The following is a 12,374-nucleotide window of genomic DNA, read 5'->3' on the forward strand; positions in this document are numbered from 1 at the left end:
TATTTCAGACAGCAAGAAATGACAACCACATAGTTACAAATATTTGTTCCTGGTTTTATAAAACGGAACTAGAAACCGTGATATTCAACGGGGTTAAAATGTTTGTGAGTGCTCAAATATATCTGTGGTATGAAAGCACAACACAGGACAAAACTGTTGAAATTAGTAGAAAAGGCTTCCTTGTCAGATTGGTACGAAACTTATCTACAGAATACAAAAGATCTAAAGTACCGATTTGAAGATAAATTATCCACCAGTACACATCCAAAGAAATATTTTTAAAAAAACAAAGAGATGTGGTATGATTGCCAATAAGACAACTATCCTCCAAAGTTCAAATGAAGTGGACGTATTCAATTATAGGCAACCGTACGGCCTTCAACAATGAGAAACACATACCATATAATCGGCTATAAAAGGCCCCAACATAAAAAAAATATAAAATTATTCAATTGAGAAGACTACATTCATAACAAAACAATTTACGAAAAAAAATATGACCGACATTAACCAACAACACTTTATTCTACTCGAGGAATTGTGTTGTTATCCGCACTCAAAGTAAACTGTTAAATTTAATAATTATGACATGACTGTCAATGAATGATTGAAATTAAATACAATGAAAGACATTTCGAATTCTTGAGGTACCAGTTATAGATATAGGAAGATGTGGTATGAGTGCCAATGAGACAACTCTCCATCCAAGTCACAATTTGTATAAATAAACCATTATAGGTCAAGGTATGGTTTTCAACACGGAGCTTAGTCTCACACCGAACAGCAAGCTATAAAGGGCCAGAAAAATTACTAGTGTAAAACCAACGATCTAATGTATATAAAAAAATAGAAACACTTGTGAATCACATAAACAAACGACAACTTCTGGACATCAGATTATATGAATAAAAAAAAAGAATCGTAAGACAACAGCCTTTCAGCCAATTACATTTGAAATAGTTGTACTAAAATTTCAATTACATTTCAGTCAGTTTGATGCTCAATTCATTTAAAAAAAATAATATCTATTTTTATTTATATGCATCTTACATTTACCAATTGAGATTAAACATCGTGAGACGTTTCAACTAGGACTTATAATCTTCTTTAGAAAAACCGGGTTTCAACATAGATCGAAGATCTCTCCGGCCTCCAATCAATTTAACAAACTGCAACATAATACAGAAAACATGATTCGAAAAAGTAAAAACACAAAAATCTTTTCTTATAGATAACATCTGGTATTGGTTTCACTGAAATCATCTTTACAAAACAGCGGGTGTTCGACCCCGCAATTGTGCGTCTTATCGCACATGTCAAATTATCATGTAACCCCATGTGGAGCGAGGATGGGTTATCGTCCTTGTCGATACAATTAATTGTTATCAAATTGAGTTATCTCCCTTAAACCGGACAGATTCTTGGCAATGGTTTTGGTCATCTCACTTTTGATACTTTTAATTTAAAATATCACATAAATAGTATCCAACAAAGAATCTATGACCAGGCTTATCAAATTATAAATTGTTCTATTAATAAATGTGAAAAATTAAATTTCTTTTGTCATACTAAAAGAATTAGGAAAAGGCCCCCATATATTGATATATGTAAATTCAAAACTGACCGATCAGTTTTCAGTAAATTTAAACTAAGTGCACATTCCCTAGCAATTGAAAGAGGGCGTTATACCAACATTGAAAGAAGTAAACGCATTTGCTTATCCTGTAACAGACAAGAAATTGAGGATGAATACCATTTCTTCTCAATCTGTCCATGTTATTCATCATTAAGGGATACCTATATACAAAATATTAATAAAAATCTTAATTTCAATTTTATTAAATTGCAGTCCACTATAACACTTAAGCATTTGACTGTACTTTTAAATAGCAGTCTACCAGTCATTATAAAAATCACCATAAAGTATATTAATGATTGTCTTTTATTAAGAACATCTGTATAACTTGTATTTCTTTTAATATGCAATGCCAACCTAATTTTTGTTTGTGTTCTTTTTTCAATTGTTCATGAACATTAATAATGTGTTAACTGTTGATATTTATAGCCTTTTTTCTTCTTTGCTGTGAATACCACTGTCACTCTAATATAATTGTAATCAATTTAACTATTGTACGTTTATTGTCTTAATTTTGTATGCCATTATAAGTTATATGGTTCGCTACTGACCCCCTACGGATCCATAGAGGGTTAGTAAAATCCATAGGGGGTGAGGCCGGAGGCCGAATCCCCTATGGATTTTATTCACCCTCTATGGATCCGTAGGGGGTCAGTAGTTAACCGTATAACGAATTTATCGTACGCTAAACTTTTTCTGCTGCGTTTTGTTGAAAAATAATCAAAGAAACACAACAACATTAATAGATGACGTCACCATTACTGCGTCACGAACCCCCTATGAAATTTACTAACCCCCTACGGTCTCATAGGGGGTCACCACGTGACGGCGTTAAACCAATCACAACGTGATAGTGTAGCCGCAGTACGATAAAACCATTTAATGTAAATGTGTTTGTGCGAATAAAATATTGTCTATTGTCTATACAATGGCAGAATTGGAAATGACAAAACTGGGAAATCAACCAGCAAAAACTTGAGTGTAGTAGATTATGCCTTGAGCACGGCTCATTTATTGAAATTTGTAAAACATTTTGAAGTACTAGAATTTAGCAAATTGTACTCAGATATTCATTCGCCACTCTCACTTGTTTTAGGAGAGATTAGGCCTGAATTTATACATCAAAACGAATGTGATAGAAACATTCCAGTAAGAATTAAACCATGGAAATTTGAGAAATCTTTGGATTTTAAAAATAATATTGATCTTTCACGAGTTGAAGCAGTTCTAGAAAATTTAGACATTTTGAATACAAATACGACGGATGTTCAGAAAGACAGCGTAAATCAAGTTGTACAAGAAATTTCTAATATACTTTTAGAATCTGCAAAAAAATCTCTGGGTTTAACTTGCGGAAAGCAAAGTTCTGAAAATTCTAAAAAGCAGCCAAACAAGTTATGGTTTAATTCTGACTGTTATAAAGCTAGAAAGGAGCTTAGGAGAGCTAAGCGGCTATATAAACATTATGGTTCAAATGTATTTAAACATAGAGTTAAAATTTCTGAAATGTATTATAAAAATATTATGGATGAAAATATAATTAAATTTAATCGTGATATGCGTAAAAAGATGAAATATATGAGAGTAAAAAATTCGAAAGAATTTTGGAAAATCCTTAATCAAGATAGAAAAAGAGAGAAATCAAAAATTTCTCTGGAAACACTATTCCATTTTTTTAAAGATCTGAATAAAAACAAACACGACAAAAGAGAAGATTTTAGTATACAAAATAACATGGATCCAGAAAACTCCAATGAAATTTTAAATGGAGAAATTACTAAAGATGAGATAAAAAAAGCTGTAAAAAATGCCAAAAATAATAAAGCACCAGGAGAAGATAAAATAATTAATGAATATATTTGTTCTTCTTTGGATAGCATGATAGATATTTATGTTCAATTATTTAATTTAGTTTTTGATTCAGGTATTTTGCCTGAAGCATGGCTTATAGGTCACATGATACCAGTATACAAAAACAAAGGAGACCAGATGAATCCTAAAAATTATAGACCTATTACATTGTTATCTTGTTTAGGAAAAGTTTTTACATCCATTTTGAATGGTAGATTAAATATTTTTATAGAAGAATATAAATTATTACATGAAAACCAAGCTGGTTTTAGGCATGGTTATTCAACAAATGATCACATATTTGCATTGTATGCATTATTTGAATTACTCTCTCTCAGAAAGAAAAAGCTGCACTGTGCATTTGTCGATTTCGAAAAAGCATTCGACTTTGTTCACCGTAACTCATTATTTTTTAAGCTTGTTCATACAAATATTACTGGCAAATTTTTAAGAATTATTCAAAATATGTATGAAAATGTAAAGTCATGTATTAAACATAACAATGAAACTTCGGAGATCTTTTTCTCTGAAATTGGAGTAAGACAGGGAGAAAATTTATCGCCTGTATTATTTTCACTATATTTAAATGATTTGCAATCATATTTAGAATCAACAGATATTAAAGGTTTAGAATCTATTAGCAAAGATGCTGAAAATGAACTTACAGTGTATTTAAAAATATTTTTGCTTTTATATGCAGATGACACCATTTTATTAGCAGAATCGGTTGAAGATCTACAACTTATGCTTGATAATTTTTCAGAATATTGTCTCATGTGGAAACTTAAAGTAAATGTAGAGAAAACTAAAGTTTTAGTTTTTTCAAAAGGCAGGATGTCAAAAAACACAAAATTTTATTTGAATAAAAATGAGCTTGAAATAGTTAAAGATTATAAATATCTTGGTATATTCTTTTGTAAAAGTGGATCATTTTTGTCTACAAGAAAGTATCTTAAGGAACAAGCAACTAAAGCTATGTTTGGATTATTGAAGAAATGTAGAAAAAATAACTTATCTATTGAATGTCAAATTGATTTGTTTAAAAAATTAGTAGAACCTGTAATATTTTATGGATCAGAAATTTGGGGTTTTGAAAATTTAGATGTTCTTGAAAGTATACAGTTGCGATTTTATAAAATTATTTTGCACTTGAAGCAATCTACACCCAATTTTATTGTATATGGTGAGCTAGGAATATTTCCTTTATCGATACAAATAAAGATACGTATGATAAATTTCTAATGTAGACTTGTTAAAGGAAATGAAACAAAATTTTCATCCTTATTATATAAATTGTTACATGTTTACTACACAGATTATGGTTATGAATCTAAGTGGTTAAAGTTTATAAAGAATATTTTAAATGATTGTGGTATGTCAAATGTTTGGCAAAACCAAACTGTTTTTTCGTCATTATGGATTTCAAAGTGTATTGAACAGAAACTGAAGGATCAATTTATACAATTTTGGTATTCAGAAATGTCCAAATCTCCTAAGGCATTGTGCTATAGATTATTTAAAACAAATTTTTGTTTTGAAAATTATATCTCAGAGTTATCACCCTATTATATGTACATCCTTTGTAAATTTAGATGTGGTAGTCACCGATTACCAGTCGAGACCGGCAGATGGCGTAATTTACCAAGAAGCGAAAGAGTGTGCTCTCTATGTGACTCTATGGATATCGGTGATGAATACCACTATATAATGACATGTAGCTACTTTATCAAGGAAAGAATAAATCTGCTTCCCCCTTTTTGTCACGAAAATGTTAACATTTATAAGTTTGAACAGCTATTTGCTTCCAACAATGTAATTGTATTAGAAAAACTATGTAAATTTATAAAGAACGTCCAAGAGAAGGTCGTTCCTCCAGGTTAGAACTTCTTAGTATCACTTTATATATGTATATGTAATTCACACATGCTATATAAGTTTGTACATTGTTAATATGTATATGTTCTCTGTAACAATTGTTTTAAGAGAATAAAGTATTCATTCATTCAAGTAGCTTTTGACCGAATATAAAAATATTTAATTAACATAAAAACAGTATAATTGGACAATATGAAAAATAACCTGTCATACAAAGTTGAATATCACACACATAGCATGCACTAATATAAGCAAAAAAAATAAAATGAAGTAAAACATGCTAGACCAGGGCAACCAAAAGCAAAGTAATAAACAGCTTATTATACTCTCTTCCTGTACCTACTAGTATCTGAATATTAAACATTTATTTCATATATATACCGAACTCGATCAATGCTTCTTACATGGTGAGATGTTTGCAAAATTTCAACGGTAGCAATTTCTTGACATGGATAAATTAGCGGAATTACAGCACGATCGGAAAATTTACACAATTTCAAAAGCACAATTTCACTTAATTATCAGTATAATTTTTTATGTGAAAATATTTATGGCACCCTCAACGGAGTTGGGGTGACATATTGTTATTCTACGTTTCTTTTTTTTCTTATTATTATTATTTTTTTTTTTCTTGCAACAAATTTTGTCCAGGTGATTTCTGAAAATCCAATGGACCAATGTTGATGGAACTCTACTATAGTAAGGACCCCCAGGTGCAGAGTTGCAGGAAGCATGGAATGGTTCAAGATGGCTACCGTTTCCATGGAAACAGAACAAATGTGAAAAATTTCAGTTTTTTGTTTTTGTGAACTGTTTGGATATGCTATATCTCAGAATCATAATATTTTAATACAATGTAGGTGCCCACTATATACAGGTGTTGGGTGATTTTGGCACTCATTGGAACTACTATGTTGCCATGGGAACTACACCAAAAATTTCAAAATTCTCAAAATGCTCCAAACTTCAGGAAACTTCACAGTAATGATGAGCAACATTGGAAGATGTGGAATTTGGCGTTGGAATTTCCAAAATATCTCTTGTTACCATGGAAACAATGCTAAAAGGTCAAAACTTTGAATTTTCACAGAACATTCCAGAACATCAATGTTAAATTTATTTTAGAGACATTAAATGGTATATGATTGTGGAGGGAAAAAAATGCAGCGGGGGTTTGATTTTGGAATATTCAAAATGGCCGCCGTTACCATGGAAACAGCAAAAATATGAAAAATTAAAAAATGCTTTAAATTTAATGAAACTTATAACAAATGTTGCCTAGCTTATGTAGACTTGACTTTTGAGTTTGGAATTTTCAAAATGGCCGCCGTAACCATGGAAACAGCAAAATTATCCAAAATTTCCAAATGCTTCAAATTTAATGAAACTTTGCAAAAATGTTACTAGACATCTGTAGATGCACTATTTGACTTTGGAATTTCCAAAATGGCTGCCGCTCGCCTGGCAATAAGGGAAGGGTGCCATCCGTTATTGCTAGCAATTACAAATCTAGTTAATTTTGTGATCAGACATGCAAAATATAATATAGTTCTCTGGTATAATCAATGTAGGAATTAAAACGGTTACCACTTAAAAATGTCAATTATGATCAAACATGTGCACGCAGGTACCGTCTAAAGCATCCATGTTATCATTGACAATTAATAGCAACTTACGTTATAATTTGGTCTTATTATCTCTTAATTATTTCATGTATGGTATCCCGTCGAGGTGTTCATATAAGTTTTCCCTTGATATCCTGTCACGGCGATACTTTTAAACAAATATATAGTGGGAGGACAATTTCACAACATCTTTTATTTACATTTATCCTACACATATCGGAAAATGCATCTATTCAAGGTTATGTAAACAAATTAAATTGCATCGGATGGCTGGCTGCACAAAGTTCATTGACAACTTACAATGTGCGTTCAGGTGCACTAAGAATCGTGAACCGTGAACAATCCATAAAGTTGCACTCTTAATTTAATTTAGTGAGAAATTGTATTTATATCATATAGTTTGCTAAATAATAGCCCAACATTCATGCCAAAGTTGATTAAACCTGTAAAATTGCGGAAGCAAATGTTTGTTCTTCCCTGAACGGGATTCGAAATCATGATTCTAAGTGTATCGTTGCATCAATCGCCAAGGCACTAAGCCCGGCGCACTAGACAACTCGACCACCTTAGTTGGACAAAAATCAAGCTTTCGGTGGACGAATATATACCGTACAGTATAGCTTGCTATATTTCATATAAATTACCATATTCGTACCAATATTGTCAATGATGTCAATATTCTGTTTACTTGCGTAGGAGACCGTGGTCGTGGAGCCGGGATTCGGCAAAATGAAAATGATTAAATACAAAAATTTCCTCATCGTTTGCTCAGCCCCTACGACAACGTCACAGCGGTCCCGTTATTGTCGATACATGTATACATGTATTACTAACAGGGAAGAACGTTCGGTTTGAGAAGTTTGATAACAACAATAATACATCACGTTTTGTTTTAGAGATGTAAATAAAGCAGTCTGATTAAAAGGCTTATCATGCATTGATCTGTATTTTAATCAGATTGAAACTGGCATATCATTCATTTCACAAATATGTCCTGCCTGGTCGTCAACTTTTTAATTCTTCGCTCTCGGTCTCATAGATGTAGCCTATAAAAAAAAGTGAAAACATTTTTTTGAACTCCGAGAAAATTCAAAACTGAAGGTCCACAATCAAATGGTAAAATCGCGATTTCTGGTAATCTACATGCATACATTATACATGCATACATTATAAATTAAAAATTAAAAGACGTGGTTTGGTTTCTATAAGCCTAATAATTTACTTATTTGTTGTGAAATTTTCCGGATTCCGAATCTCAACGCACCCTTAAAACGATCTTGATTTTTTTTTCATATTGACAAATACAGCGTGAGCATGCTATTTTGTCAGAATAAGGATGGTTTTCGTTATCACAAATTTAAAATTTCATATCGTTAATAGGAATTCCTAAGTTCAAAATGGTTGTCAGTAAATAAAATGTTTTTCGTTTAAAATTCATATCAGCATTTCTCATCTTACATTCTGTTGTTATGTTGTACATAGTTCTTCTAGTAAGCAAAACTTCGATAAAAAAAATATACTATTTGAACAAGTGTGGACACAGATCAGTGTGTTTTCTGACAAAAAGAGTTCTCTGGTATTATTTGAACCACAGTCATTTGTTTATATATAGTCGACCTTTCCATGGATAATCGAGTTCCTGTGGCTTGAATTCGGGAAGGCTCTTATTTTTTTTTCTTCAAAAGAAAGGCATACTAGGTTACATTTCTTGGGTATATATGTCTAACTATTCAGATACTAAAAGGTCAAATGGTTCACATTTTCGATCGTCTGAAGATTTGAAACACATATTATTCTACCCAGTCATCTATGAATAAATTTAATTTCAATTTAAAAAATGCTATTATGAGACTAGTACATACATATTACAGGTTCGATTTTAATAGTAAAATTTATTTGACTTTTTTCTTAATATGTAACTCAGTGCATCCGTTTTCATGTAGTTGGTAAATTTATACCAATGATAAATGAAAACCTGGGTGGATTCGTGATTTTTAAAAGGGGCACCTGGTAGGGACACCAAAAATTAATGGGGAGGTTAATAAATATAAACATCAGAAAAATCTACAAGAAAAAAAAACCCACATAAATGTCAATCTAGTGTACTAGGGATTGTCCCAAATATCCACCTATTAATCGATTAATTCGCTCTTCCATAAAAAAAATGCCAATTAAAAAAGTAGAATCTTGGGTCACTTCCAAGATATTCGGAAATTTAAAAAGTTTATTTTATATAGTTGAAAAAAGTCGACAACACAAAATGTATACATTTCCATACTATACGTCAATCATACCACATCTTCCTTTTTGTATAGTGCATATATATATCAAATTGATTTGCAGTCCTTCATCTAGTTATTGCAGACAATTTTGCATGTGTTTGAAAAATGTTCCATAAAATGGGATCATATGCAACGTAAATTGATTATAAATTCTAATTTGTAATATCAAACGAACATAAAGTATTTACAAATAACCACAAACTCTCACATGGGAGACGCCACTTACAGAGACAAGCGCATATTTTATTATCAATATGAGTATAATATTGTGGAAAGTTCGTAAACGTTCGTCGAAATTATTAAAGCAGCTGGTACTGATTTCTCCATACTAGTGGTCTACAAATCTGAAAATAAATAATAAAATTTATAATATTGTTAACTTGGCAAAATGCTACTGTACACTTTGCGGACTGCAACATTTTGACATATTTGAATTTTGTAAATCTTTGATAGATTATACGTCTGTATTTGAAAGGCAATACTTTTTATATATATTTGTAGAATTATAACTTCCGCTATTTTTTGAATTCTATATAAAAAAAAATGCACCTAAAAGGCTTTGGCATTTATAATTACAATTTGGTCAAATATTCGAAAATACACTCTAATGTTGTTAAAACATTAAAGATGTGAAATGAAACGATACTTGTACTAGTATATTCAATTCTAGTAAAAATTGAAGGACATTTTGAAAATGGTCATAAGTAATAAGTTCAGAGGAAATTTTGTTCTATTCTGATTCTGAAATAAATTATTTTGACTCATTCTACTTGTTAGAAGTATAACTTGTTATTTGTAACATTTGTTTAATAGAACTTATAAAATTGAGAACGGAAATGGGGAATGTCTCAAAGACAATGAAAGAGAAATCAACCCGACCGAAGGACAGAAGACTACTAATTGGTTTTCAACATAGTCGCGAGGAAATCTCGTACACGGAGGAGGGCTTCAGTTGGTCCTTAACCAAAAGTGTGTACTAGTTCTTCATTAGCTAGACGTTTAGGAGGAGGGTTGAGATCTCACAAATCATGTTTAACACCGCCACATTTTGTTTGCGCCTGTCCTAAGTCAGAATACTGGCTTTTGTAAGTCTTGTATGATTTTTAGTTTTAGTTCATTTATATGTTTTGGAGTTAAGTATGACGTCCATTATCACTGAACTAGTACACATTTTTGTTTAGGGGCCAGCTGAAGAACGCCACCGGGGGCTAGATTTTCTCGCTTTGTTAAAAGATTAATTAATTCGGTGGCTCCGGCTGTTTTCTACGGAAGCTGGTTAATATCAAGGTGGCGTTTTACTTTTAATTCGTTATAAAGACTTAGCTAACTTGTTTTAACGACTTAGCTAACTTGTTATAACGACTAAGCTAAGTTGATACAACGACTTAGCATATTTATCTCTTCATAACAACTTAGCTAAATTGTTTTGACGACTTAGCTGACTCGTTTTAACAACTTATATAACTCGTTTAAACAACCTAGCTAACTCGTTAAAACGACGAATATAACATAACTGGTTATATAATTTAGGTACAGAATCTCTATTAAACAACTTAGCTTACTCATTTAAACAGTTTAGCTAACTCGTTTAAACGAATTAGCTAACTTGTTGAAACAACTTAGCTTATTCATTTCAACAACTTAGCTAACTTGTTATAACGAGTTAGATTAGCTAAGTCGTTATAACAAGTTAGCTTAGTCGTTATAAAGACTTAGAATAAAAACTCCACCCTGATGACACTAACCGGCTTCCGTAGTTTTCCTCTCTTTGGTCCAATTGTTGTCTCTTTGACACATTCCAAAATTTCATTCTCAATTTTAGCTTAGAGAAAAGGGACGTCACTGACAACAAGTAATGACCACTAAATTCTTAAATAAAAACAAGACTTATTCTTGTTGTTTACAACGCCTATACGTCATGCCTCTTTGGTCACTTTTGGGGAACCATATGTCTCATTTGTTTACTATCGGAGAACTGCATGTCTCATTTGATCACTATCGGAGAACTGCATGTCTCATTTGTGTACTATCGGAGAACTGCATGTCTCATTTGTTTACTATAGGAGAACTGTATGTCTCATTTGTTTACTATCGGAGAACTGCATGTCTCATTTGGTCACTATCGGAGAACTGCATGTCTCATTTGTTTACTATCGGAGAACTGCATGTCTCATTTGTTTACTATTGGAGAACTGTATGTCTCATTTGGTCACTATTGGAGAACTGCATGTCTCATTTGTTTACTATCGGAGAACTGCATGTCTCATTTGTTTACTATTGGAGAACTGTATGTCTCATTTGTTTACTATCGGAGAACTGCATGTCTCATTTGTTTACTATCGGAGAACTGCATGTCTCATTTGTTTACTATCGGAGAACTGCATGTCTCATTTGTTTACTATCGGAGAACTGCATGTCTCATTTGGTCACTATCGGAGAACTGCATGTCTCATTTGTTTACTATCGGAGAACTGCATGTCTCATTTGTTTACTATTGGAGAACTGTATGTCTCATTTGTTTACTATCGGAGAACTGCATGTCTCATTTGTTTACTATCGGAGAACTGCATGTCTCATTTGTTTACTATCGGAGAACTGCGTGTCTCATTTGTTTACTATCGGAGAACTGCATGTCTCATTTGGTCACTATCGGAGAACTGCATGTCTCATTTGTTTACTATCGGAGAACTGCATGTCTCATTTGTTTACTATTGGAGAACTGTATGTCTCATTTGTTTACTATCGGAGAACTGCATGTCTCATTTGTTTACTATCGGAGAACTGCATGTCTCATTTGTTTACTATTGGAGAACTGCATGTCTCATTTGGTCACTATCGGAGAACTGCATGTCTCATTTGTTTACTATCGGAGAACTGCATGTCTCATTTGGTCACTATCAGAGAACTGCATGTCTCTTTTGATCACTATCAGAGAACTGCATGTCTCCTTTGGTCACTATTGGAGAACAGCATGTCTCCTTTGGTCACTATTGGAGAACAGCATGTCTCCTTTGGTCACTATCGGAGAACTGCATGTCTCATTTGGTCACTATTGGAGAACAGCATGTCTCCTTTGGTCACTATCGGAGAACAGCATGTCTCCTT

At 32.3% G+C, this 12,374-nt stretch overlaps 1 protein-coding gene across 2 annotated transcripts in view; it reads right to left on the reverse strand.

Moving 5' to 3' along the window:
* The window catches only part of LOC134720956 (arrestin domain-containing protein 17-like), a 78,786-nt gene that overhangs the window by 55,799 nt on the left and 10,613 nt on the right, over nucleotides 1–12,374 (reverse strand). The window contains exon 1 of one of the 2 annotated variants that reach the window (XM_063583574.1): nucleotides 7,039–7,222. The exons of the other annotated variant lie outside the window; for it this stretch is intronic. The gene's annotated coding sequence lies outside the window, so the exon portion shown is untranslated. Of the gene's footprint in view, nucleotides 1–7,038; nucleotides 7,223–12,374 lie in introns of those variants that run through there. 2 annotated transcript variants of the gene reach the window in all.

The sequence above is a fragment of the Mytilus trossulus genome, chromosome 6 (assembly GCF_036588685.1).
Source record: "Mytilus trossulus isolate FHL-02 chromosome 6, PNRI_Mtr1.1.1.hap1, whole genome shotgun sequence".
In the NCBI taxonomy this organism is placed as follows: Eukaryota; Metazoa; Mollusca; class Bivalvia; order Mytilida; family Mytilidae; genus Mytilus; species Mytilus trossulus.